The sequence below is a fragment of the Bison bison genome, unplaced genomic scaffold (assembly GCF_000754665.1).
Source record: "Bison bison bison isolate TAMUID 2011002044 unplaced genomic scaffold, Bison_UMD1.0 scf7180017864139, whole genome shotgun sequence".
Lineage (NCBI taxonomy): Eukaryota > Metazoa > Chordata > Mammalia > Artiodactyla > Bovidae > Bison > Bison bison.
In genome coordinates, this window is record NW_011494711.1 from 10,193,820 (window position 1) to 10,206,168 (window position 12,349).

The window sequence follows — 12,349 nt, forward strand, 5'->3', positions numbered from 1 at the left end:
AAAAAAAAAAAAAGATTATATATATATTTATATTTATATATATAAATAACTATATATTATATATATATATATGCTGTTGCTGCTGCTAACTCACTATATGCATACAAAACCAGATACTAATGTCTGCCCTATTTAATATGTAGAATTTGTATGTAGTTATAACATCCAATGAGAATATGTATATGAAAATGCTTTCTTATTGAGCTATTAAAGATAGAAGTAGTAGGATAAGAGATGAGTGACTCAGACCTTGAGAAGATATAATTACTAGGTCTTAAGGCAACTTTATTGAGAAATAATTCACCCAAAATAAAATTCACAGATTTAAGTTACCCTACTCCCATCAAAATATAGAACATTTCTATCTTTGTAGTTGATTCCCCCATTTCCACTCCACACCCCAGGCTATCATTGATCTGATTTATATCACCATAACTTTATTTTTCCTGCTTAAGAATTTCATAGAAATGGAACCATATATTGCATATTCTCTTGTGTATAACTTTATCAATATAATGCTGGAGAGATTCATCCATGTTACTGCAATTTCAAAACTTTGTTCAATTTTATTTCTGAGTTGATTCCTACTATTTGAATGGACTACATTTTTTGAAATCCATTCTCTGATTGGGGGGATACTTGCATTGTTTCTAGTTTTTTTGTTTTTGTGTATTTTTTATTATGATGAATAAAACTTTCATGAACATTCATATAGAAGTCTGTCTGTAAGCATATGTTTTCATTTCTCTTGGGTAAATACCTAGGAATAAAATTACTGAGTTGCCTACCTGGTATTTACTCATGAGAAATGAAAACATATGCCCACACACACACACACACAAAACTCTGTGCAAATGTTCATGGCAGCTACTTTATTTATATTTTAAGAATCTCTTAGATGATAAATAAGATTGAGTATGAATGGATAAGGCACATATTCTTTTTTCTTTGTTAAAGTGTTCAATTATTCTGTAGTCACTGTGAGCTAGTTAATTCTGGAGAGAGTAACGTAACTGATATGATTGAGAAGGGGATTTCTATCTGTCTCTGGGATTTTAAGGTATCAGTTTAGGCTCTGAGACATGAAAAACCTGGATGTACCTGGAGTGGGGCTAAAAGAAGAAACAGTAAGTTATTATTATATTGGAGTGGAAGTAAACTAGGCATAATCAGCAGCGTAGTCAAAGAGTAGCAATGGCCTTGACAGCAGCATCTCAGATACCAGCTCTGAGTCCTGGAGGCAAAAGTAAGAATATGGGTGGTGCTGATGAGCTGAGGACAAATCTGCTCAGTATAGTGGTCATGGGATGAGAGTCAGCATTGGCATATACAGCACAAAAGGGACAGAATAAAAAAATCTATTCAGAGAGCTATACCTTAAAAAAGTTCCAGAAATAACCTGAGAAATGGCTCTTTGTAGGATATTAATATCTGGCAAGTAAGTTTTGGAGGCTCATATTCTAATAATGTGAGTATAAAAAACACATGTTTTATTTTGTTCTCACTGATTCAGTGCAACAGTGGAAATGGGTTTTGTTTTTGTTGAATCATGTAATTCATAAGTTTAGCTTATTGTATGTGACCTTACAGACATTAACCTAAAGCTAATGATTGATTCAGGTCATATTCTTATTGAATAATTCTAAGCCCATTCAGCTTTGTAAATACTCAGAAAATTAGTGGTAAAACTCCACTGGAATATTTCTACCATGGAGGCTTGGATAATTATATGAGGCTGTACTCACCAGATTTAAAGATTATTTCCTTCTCTCTGTTTATACCATTACACTGATAAAAATATTGAGATTGTCCATTGATCACTGGAATTAATGTTTCTTCTGGAAAAGCCCAAAGTTTTCCTCCTGTTTTTCCTGGTCTTAAGGAACCTTCACACATTTCTTCATTAAGAATTCCAACTGTAATGAATGCTTATTACTTATGTAGAATTCAAGTCAAAGTACTACAAGACAGACATTACAGTTATAAATTTTCAGTTGGTTTTAACCATGCTGTTACACCCACAAGGTAACTGAGAATAAGAAACCCATTGCTGAGTGTATCTGAACTTGTATGCTAAATTATAGATGTAGAATGTAAAAAGAACATGGTTCCATCTTTTTTCTTTAAGCAGGTATAATTTAATTTTAATTTTGGATTTTCCCCTGTCATATAAAATCACCATAACTTAAAATGTTAGTCTCCTCTATAATTACAATTCAGTACATTTGAAATCACTAAAGTATAACAAAGAACATCTTTCTAAAAGCCTCCATAGAGTGCAGGCTATCACTGGCCATGCAGGCTTACCTCCCACTCTCATCACGAAGTCATGAATAACTAAAAATAATCCTCTAATATGTGGCTGCTGTATCAATGTGTATACATGGGTATTTTTGACTCTTAGTTTGAGAACTGGCCAGAAATGATTACTCGAAACAAAGCACCTTCTTTCCAATTACTGGTTGCCAGGTGCAGTTGACTGCAGTTCTTATCAAGGCCCCTCTGTGTTACATTTGAAATAGGATAAAATTTCCTCTTCTATCCATACGTGTTCCTCTTCCACTCATGTAAGTTCTTGAATATAAACCTTTCACCCAGTAATAAGAAAATAAACTATGAGACCATAATTTTTTTACCTTCTTACTAGGTATCATAAAATCTCATATCATTAGTACAAATTATTACCTTTCTAAGTAAGGGAAGTTTCATTCTCCATCTCCCTTTCTACTGAAAGTAGATGTCAGGTCAACTCTATATCTTATTCATTAATTATATTTCTGAGATAATATTTGTTTCTTATTTCCCTAATTTCAAGTTTATAAGGGGATTTGTAGTTTCTAATAAAACATTGGAACCAGTCTGTTGTTCCATGTCCAGTTCTAACTGTTGCTTCCTGACCTGCATATAGGTTTCTCAAGAGGCAGGTCAGGTGGTCTGGTATTCCCCTGTCTTTCAGAATTTTCCACAGTTTTTTTGTGATCCACACAGTCAAAGGCTTTGGCATAGTCAATAAAGCAGAAATAGATGTTTTTTCTGGAACTCTCTTGCTTTTTCCATGATCCAGAGGATGTTGACAACTTGATCTCTGGTTCCTCTGCCTTTTCTAAAGCCAGCTTGAACATCTGGAAGTTTACGGTTCATGTACTGCTGAAGCCTGGCTTGGAGATTTTCAGCATTACTTTGCTAGCTTGTGAGATGAGTGCAATTGTGTGGTATTTGAGTATTCTCTGGCATTACCTTTCTTTGGGACTGGAACGAAAATTGACCTTTTACAGTCGTATGGCCACTGCTGAGTTTTCCAAATTTGCTGGCATATTGAGTGCAGCACTTTCACAGCATCATCTTTCAGGATTTGAAATAACTCAACTGGAATTCCATCACCTCCACTCGCTTTGTTCGTAGTGATTATTTCTAAGGCCCACTTCACATTTCAGGATGTCTAGCTCTAGGTGAGTGATCACATCATCATGATTATCTGGGTCGTGAAGATCTTTTCTGTACAGTTCTGTGTATTCTTGCCACCTATTGTTTCCAAATAAGAAAAGGAGTACATCAAGGCTGTATATTGTCATCCTGCTTATTTAACTTATAGCAGAGTACATCATGAGAAATGCTAGGCTGGAAGAAGCATAAGCTGGAATCAAGATTGCCGGGAGAAATATCAATAACCTCAGTTATGCAGATGACACCACCCTTATGGCAGAAAGTGAAGAGGAACTAAAAAGCCCCTTGTTGAAAGTTGTTGAAAGTGAAAGAGGAGAGTGAAAAAGTTGGCTTAAATCTCAACATTCAGTAAACTAAGATCATGGCATCTGGTCCCATCACTTCATGGGAAATAGATGGGGAAACAGTGGAAACAGTGTCAGACTTTATTTTTTTGGGCTCCAAAATCACTGCAGATGGTGATTGCAGCCATGGAATTAAAAGACTCTTACTCCTTGGAAAGAAAGTTATGACCAACCTAGATAGTATATTCAAAAGCAGAGACATTACTTTGCCAACAAAGGTCCGTCTAGTCAAGGCTATGGTTTTTCCTGTGGTCATGTATAGATGTGAGAGTTGGACTGTGAAGAAAGCTGAGCACCGAAGAATTGATGCTTTTGAACTGTGGTGTTGGAGAAGACTCTTGAGAGTCCCTTGGATTGCAAGGAGATCCAACCAGTCCATTCTAAAGGAGATCAGTCCTGGGTGTTCTTTGGAAGGACTGATGCTAAAGCTGAAACTCCAATACTTTGGCCACTTCATGTGAAGAGTTGACTCATTGGAAAAGACCCTGATGCTGGGAGGGATTGGGGGCAGGAGGAGAAGGGGACAACAGAGGATGAGATGGCTGGATGGCATCACCGACTCAATGGACATGAGTTAGAGTGAACTCCAGGTGTTGGTGATGGACAGGGAGGTTTGGCGTGCTGCAATTCATGGGGTCGCAAAAAGTCAGACACGACTGAGCGACTGAACTGAATTGAACTGAATAGTACATTGAAGTTGAAGGAAAGAAAAACCTTAAGTCCAGATATTACATATGCATCATACCAAAGATTTCTTCAGAATCTAGAAACTAAGAGGAGTACTCAGTATCAATGACAGATATAAAGTCAGATCCTTGAAGAAGAAGAGGGCATCAGAAATATATGATACTGCCAGAATTTTACTATTGAAAGCAGCTATATATGTATTTGTATAGCTTCTTTTCCCAAGTAAAGAACATTAGCCAAAATATATTAGCATATTATATTAAAATGTAATTGACAAAAACTAAAAATACCAAACATCTTTTTTATAATAAATTATTTCATATCCAGTTTAGATCAGTTCAGTTGCTGTTCATGTCCAACTCTTTGTGATCCCATGGACTGCAGTGTGCCAGGCCTCCCTGTCCATCCCCAACTACCAGAGTTTACTCAAACTCATGTCCACTGAATTGGTGATGCCATCCAACCATCTCATCCTCTGTCATCCCCTTCTCCTCCCACCTTCAATCTTTTCCAATATCAGGGTCTTTTCAAATGAATCAGTTCTTTGCATCAGGTGGCCAAATTACTGGAGTTTCAGCTTCAACATCAGTCCTTCCAATGAATATTCTGGACTGATTTCCTTTAGGATAGACTGGTTGGATCTTTTTGCAGTCCAAGGGACTCTCAAGAGTCTTCCCAACACCACAGTTCAAGGGCATCAATTCTTTGGTAATCAACTTTCTTTATAGTTCTACTCTCACATCTGTACATGACTGCTGGAAAAACCATAGCTTTGACTAGATGGACCTTTTTGGCAAAGTAATGTCTCTGCTTTTTAATATGCTGTCTAGGTAGGTCATAACTTTTCTTCCAAGGAGCAAACATCTTTTAATTTCATGGCTTCAGTCACCATCCATAAGTGATTTTAGAGCCAAAAATAAATAAATAAATAAAGCCTCTCACTGTTTTCACAGTTTCCCATCTATTTGCCATGAAGTGATGGGACTAGATGCCAGGATCTTAGTTTTCTGAATGTTGAGCTTTAAGCCAACTTTTTCACTCTCCTCTTTCACTTTCATCAAGAGGCTCTTTAGTTCTTCTTCACTTTCTGCCATAAGAATGGTGTCATCTGCATATCTGAGGTTATTGATATTTCTCCTGGCAATCTTGATTCCACCTTGTGCTTCATCCAGCCTGGCATTTTCCATGATGTACTCTGCACAGAAGTTAAATAAGCGGGGTGACAGTATACAGCATTGACATACTCCTTTCCTGATTTGGAACCAATCTGTTGTTCCATGTATATTTCTAACTGTTGCTTCTTTACCTGCATACAGATTTCTCAATAGGAAGGTCAGGTGGTCTAGTATTCCCATCTCTTGGAGAATTTTCCAGTTTGTTGTGATAAATAAATGCAGTCAAAGGCTTTGGCATAACCAATAAAACAGAAGTAGATGTTTTTCTGAAACTCTTTTGCTTTTTCGATGATCCAACATTAGGAATAAAATTATTATGAGTACTAATAAACTTTTGAAAACTTGAGTTAAGAAAGAAAGCTTTCTCAATCTCAGAGTTGTGTGAAAGACTGTCAGTTGTTCCATCTCAGTTTCTATCTTCTGCTTCATCTGCAGCATCACTAAAATGAGCTCTTCTTCCAGCATGTCAAGCAGTGTACAACATGTGGGTGCCTGGTCCTTCTCATGGCTCCATAGATTGACAAATGAAGTTACATTGCTCTGCAATGCCCTTTCCAGTCCCATCCACCTCATATACTCTCAGTCCTGACATCATTCCTCTGAAGATTCCTTTATATAATGCAGAGCAAGTATACTCCTTCCCTCCATTGTTTGTTTGTTCTTTTCTTTTCTTTTTTTGCTCTTATGATTTCTAGAAAATAGTCCACAATAGAACTTCTCACAGAGTATGCTAGTTGTCCATTGGGCTGTTCCCCTTAGCAGGCTAGAAGAATTTTTCATGCAAAGCTAGACCTTATATGAATAGTAATATTCAATACCTGACATATTTCTGACACTCAGACAATCAGTAATTATTTGTTGACTGTATAAAATTATGCCACCAATTCATTGGGCAGAGTAATAGAATGTATTCTTTAAATTGATGTTGTCTTCAGGGCTAGCAGTTCAAATTCATATTATCACAACAACCTTGGTTCAATCTAAAGAACTTTTTGGTATGTTTGTTTTTTGGTATTAGTATGATTCAGATGTTACTAAGCTATAAGCCATTAGCTTAATACCACATAAGAAGGGGCTTCCCTTGTAGCTCAGTTGGTAGAGAATCTGCCTGCAGTGCAGGAGACCCAGGTTCAATCCCTGGGTTGGGAAGATCCCCTGGAGAAGGAAATGGCAACCCACTCCGGTATCCTTGCCTGAAAAATCTCATGGACAGAGGAGCCTGGTGGGCTACAGTCCATGGGGTCGCAAAGAGTCAGGCATGACTGAGCAGCTAACACTTACTTACTTACTTACACTTAAATAGGAAGGGAATGCTATGATCTGATCTGTGATTAAGAAACATGATTTAGAAACATTGTGAGGGAAAGAGCAAAGTGGTAAGATTAGACTCTTTACACTGGTGTTAAACTATCACAAATCTACATATCAAAGATTTGGAACACTTGCTGCTCTTCCTTTTCTAACAACATATGACAGAGGCTTGGTGATATTTTGACAATATTTGTTCCTTTAGGAATCAGATAAAGTACACTGCTTTTTAACGTAATAGACCTTCATAGTGTAATATTTGAAAATCTATTTTTGAAGAAAATAAATTCCAAATATAAGGCTTTACATAATGCTAAAATATTTTATAAATACTAGAGAATAGAGGCTTCAGGAGACATAAGAGATGCAAGTTCAATCTCCAAGTCTGAAAGATCCACAGGCGGCGGGCATGGCAACCCACTCCAGTATTCTTGCCTGGAGAATCCCATGGACAGAGGAGCCTGATGGCCTACAGTCCATAGGGTCACATAGAATTGGACATAACTGAAGTGACTTAGCATGCATGCACACACTGGAAAATAAATAATATCAAACAGAATCAATATCTTTAAACTTACTATATTTTACCCCAAGAAGCAGCAGACCCTTATATAGTTGAAATTTCACTTGAATGTGTTTTGGCATAATTTGATCAAACATTATGAAACCCCAAATTCATAATTTTCAGAATTAAACACAATAAAACTATCATAATTCAGTGTTCATTCATTTATAAAATGTTTATAGAAAAACAAAGACATACCTTTGAGTGTAGTGGAGAAATTAACACCCAACTTACAATAAAGCTGGGAAGATTTAATCTAAAAAAAATCAATAAGGACATACTTTAAAATAGTAGAAAATAGATAAGTGTACATATATTTAAAACGATCATCTACAAAAAGTAGACTTTGTATAAATTTTAAAAATACTTCCATTTTCTCCAAAATAAATGCATTAGTTTTGTTTTTCAATAAGTACAAATTTGACATATGTTATAACAAAAACTAGAGCAAATAGGATACTTAAGTAAACCATAGGTTTTACTGTTGTTGAACAATTTGAAAAACTTGAATATTTATATAAGATATGATTAAAACCAATTCTTGAATAATAGACCTCAAGTCATTATCTCCTGCCTCAAATAGAAAAAAACATCCTTACAAACAGAGACACTGATAATTAAAGAATTGCCTTTGGTCAAATTTAAGAGAGCCAGCTGAATGAGATGGTTCTGTATGTTGAACAAGTTAGCCCCAATCTGAAATCTGAAAAAGATAAAAGCTAGTGGTATTAAAGCATTCAGAGTATAGGCATGATATGTTATAAGGATTATCTTAGACCTAAGATCAAAGGTAAAACACTAAAAAAAGTAAAGCACAAGGGAAATTTGCATTACTAAAACAGGTATAACATGACTAAGCCTGGAGACACAAAGAAAAGAGAGAAGATGAAAGCAGTAGCAGACATCCTGGTGACTGGAACACTTATGTACCACTGGGACGTGCTCTTTCAACTCTGCATACAATGCAAGAAGAAACCTTGTCTGCAGTAGATTCCACAGAGACACCAGGATGCTTAAGAAGTTGGGTTTTTACTCTCTCAAGGTATTACATGGTAAGAAAAGAAGTGAGAAATACACACATACTCTTGGCAACCCCATGGACTGCAGCATGCCAGGCTTCCTAGTCCTTCACCAACTCCTAGAGTTTGCTCAAACTCATGTCAATTGTGTCAGTGATGGCATCTCATCTGCTGTCAACCCCTTATCATCCTACCTTCAAATTTCAGGATCTTTTCTAATGAGTTTGCTCTTTGCATCAAGTGGCCAAAGTATTGGAGCTTCAGCTTCAGCATCAGTCCTACCAATGAATATTCAAGACTGATTTCCATTAAAATTCACTGGTTTGATCTCCTTGCTGTCCAGGGGACTCTCATGAGTCTTCTCTAACACCACAGTTTCAAAGCATCAATTCTTTGGTGCTCACTCCGGGAGTTGGTGATGGACAGGGAGGCCTGGCGTGCTGCAATTCATGGGGTCGCAAAGAGTCGGAAAGGACTGAGCAACAGAACTGAACTGAACTACTTTATGGTCCAACTCTCACATCCATACATGACTACTGGAAAAACAGTAGCTTTGATTATATGGACCTTTGTCCATATAGGGATGGACAAAGGGATGTCTCTGCTTTTGAATATACTATCTAGGTTGGTCATAGCCGTTCTTTCAAGGACCAAGTGTTTTTTAATTTCATGGCTGCAGTTACCATCCACAGTGATTCTGGAGCCCAAGAAAATTAAGTCTTTCACTGTTTCCATTTTTTCCTCATCTATTTGCCATGAATTGATAAGACCAGATGCCATGATCTTTGCTTTCTGAATGTTGATTTTTTTGTTGTTGTTGTTGTTTTTTTTCTAATTTTATTTTATTTTTAAATTTTACATAATTGTATTAGTTTTGCCAAATATCAAAATGAATCTGCCACAGGTATACATGTGTTCCCCATCCTGAACCCTCCTCCCTTCTCCCTCCCCATACCATCCCTCTGGGTCGTCCCAGTGCACTAGCCCCAAGCATCCAGTATCGTGCATCGAACCTGGACTGGCAACTCGTTTCTTACATGATATTTTACATGTGTCAATGCCATTCTCCCAAATCTTCCCACCCTCTCCCTCTCCCACAGAGTCTGTAAGACTGTTCTATACATCAGTGTCTCTTTTGCTGTCTCGTACACCGGGTTATTGTTACCATCTTTCTAAATTCCATATATATGTGTTAGTATACTGTATTTATGTTTTTCCTTCTGGCTTACTTCACTCTGTATAATAGGCTCCAGTTTCATCCACCTCATTAGAACTGCTTCAAATGTATTCTTTTTAATGGCTGAGTAATACTCCATTGTGTATATGTACCACAGCTTTCTTATCTATTCATCTGCTGATGGACATCTAGGTTGCTTCCATGTCCTGGCTATTATAAACAGTGCTGCGATGAACATTGGGGTACACGTGTCTCTTTCCCTTCTGGTTTCCTCAGTGTGAATGTTGATTTTTAAGCCAACTTTTTCACTCTCCTCTTTCACCTTCATCAAGAGGCTCTTTAGTTCCTCTTTGCTTTCTGTCTTTAGGGTAGTGTCATCTGCATATCTGATGCTGTCGATATTTCTCCCTCAATCTTGATTCCAGCTTGTACTTCATCTATTTCACACGATGTACTCTGCATATAAATTAAATAAACAAGGTGACAATATACAGACTTGGCATATTTATTTACAAAATTTGAACCAATCTGTTGTTCTATGTCTGGTTCTAATTGTTGCTTCTTGACCTGCGTGCAGGATTCTCAGAAGGAAGGTAAGGTGGTCTGGTTATCCCCATCTCTTGAAGAATTTTCCACAGTTTGTTGTGATCCACACAGTCAGTGGCTTTAGTGTTGTCAATGAAGCAGAAGTAGATGTTTTATCTGGAGTTCTCTTGCTTTTTCTATGATCCAATGGATGTTGGCAATTCGGTCTCTGGTTCTCTGCCTTTTCTAAATCCAGATTGAACATCTAGAAGTTCTTGGTTCATGTACTATTGAAGTCTAACTTGAAGGATTTGGGGCATTACCTTGCTAGCATGTGAAATGAGTGCAACTGTGCAGTAGTTTGAATATTCTTTGACACTGCCCTGCTTTGGGATTAGAAATGAAAACTGACCACAAGCTCTTGGAAATTGGGTAAGAATTACACTATGTTATACTTCCATCATCATGTATTTCTGACTCCTCATGAATACTGATGACAGACTGGAATTGTAATGAAGTAATCATAGGGCATACAAAAATGGAGTCAAGCAACCATTACGAACCTGATTATCAGAATGTCCCTGTACCACTAAGACTGTTTCTGTGAACTATACCAAACCCAAGGGCACAAGTTTTTTTAAAAAAATAAAACAATAGATGATGCTGGAGAAACTGGACAGCTACATGTAAAAGAGGAAAATTAGAACATTTTTAACACCATATACAAAATAAGCTCAAATGGATTGAAGACCTAAATGTAAGACTGTAAACCATAAAACTCCTAGAGGAAAACATGGCAGATCAACCTTTGACATATTGATATATAATTGTAGCAATTATCTTTGGATCTGTCTCCTGAAGCAAAGAAAATATAAGCAAAAATAAGCAGATGGAGCCTAATTAAGCTTAAAGACTTTTGAATAGCAAAGTAAACCACCAACAAAATGAAGATACCTACTGAACGGGAGAAAATATTTGCAAATGATATGACCAATAAAGGATTAATATCCAAAATATATTAATATGAAATAAACTCAACATCAAGAAAAAAGAAACAACTCAATTAAAAAATAGGCAGAATATTTTATAGACATTTTTCAAAGAGGCTATACAGATGGCCATCAAGCACATGAAAGGATTCTCAATATCATTAATTATCAGAGCAAGGCAACTCAAAGCCACAGTGAGATATTACACACATCTGTCAGAATGGCTATCATCAGGAAGGCCACAAATAAATGTTGGCAAGGATGTAGAGAAAAGGAAACCCTCCTACTTGTTTGTTGGGAATGTGAATTTGTACAACCACTATGGAAAACAGTATGGAGGTTCCTCAAAAAACTACAAATGGAACTACCATATGACCTAGCAATTTCACTCCTGGATATATAGTAAAAACAACAACAACAACACTAATTTGCAAAGATGCATTCACCCCAATACTCATAGCAACATTATTTGCAGTTGTGGAGATACGGAAGCAGCATAGTGTCCATCAGTAGATGAATCAGTAAAGATGCGGCTGCTGCTGCTGCTGCTACGTTGCTTCAGTCGTGTCCAACTCTGTGCGACCCCATAGACGGCAGCCCACCAGGCTCCGCTGTCCCTGGGATTCTCCAGGCAAGAACACTGGAGTGGGTTGCCATTGCCTTCTCCAAAAGCTGTGGCATATATATATATAAACAACCCTTGTAATTGTGGCCTTGCAGCTTTTGCCTTTATAAGCCTCCCCATTTTGTAGTCAGGTGGAATACAATTTAAGAGCTTCTTGCATCCGTGTCTCCCAAGCTTCCATCATCAGATCAGATCAGTCGCTCAGTCGTGTCCAACTCTTTGCGACCCCATGAATCGCAGCACGCCAGGCCTCCCTGTCCATCACCAACTCCCGGAGTTCACTCAGACTCACGTCCATCGAGTCAGTAATGCCATCCAGCCATCTCATCCTCTGTCGTCCCCTTCTCCTCCTGCCCCCAATCCCTCCCAGCATCAGAGTCTTTTCCAATGAGTAAACTCTTCTCATGAAGTGGCCAAAGTACTGGAGTTTCAGCTTTAGCATCATTCCTTCCAAAGAAATCCCAGGGCTGATCTCCTTCAGAATGGACTAG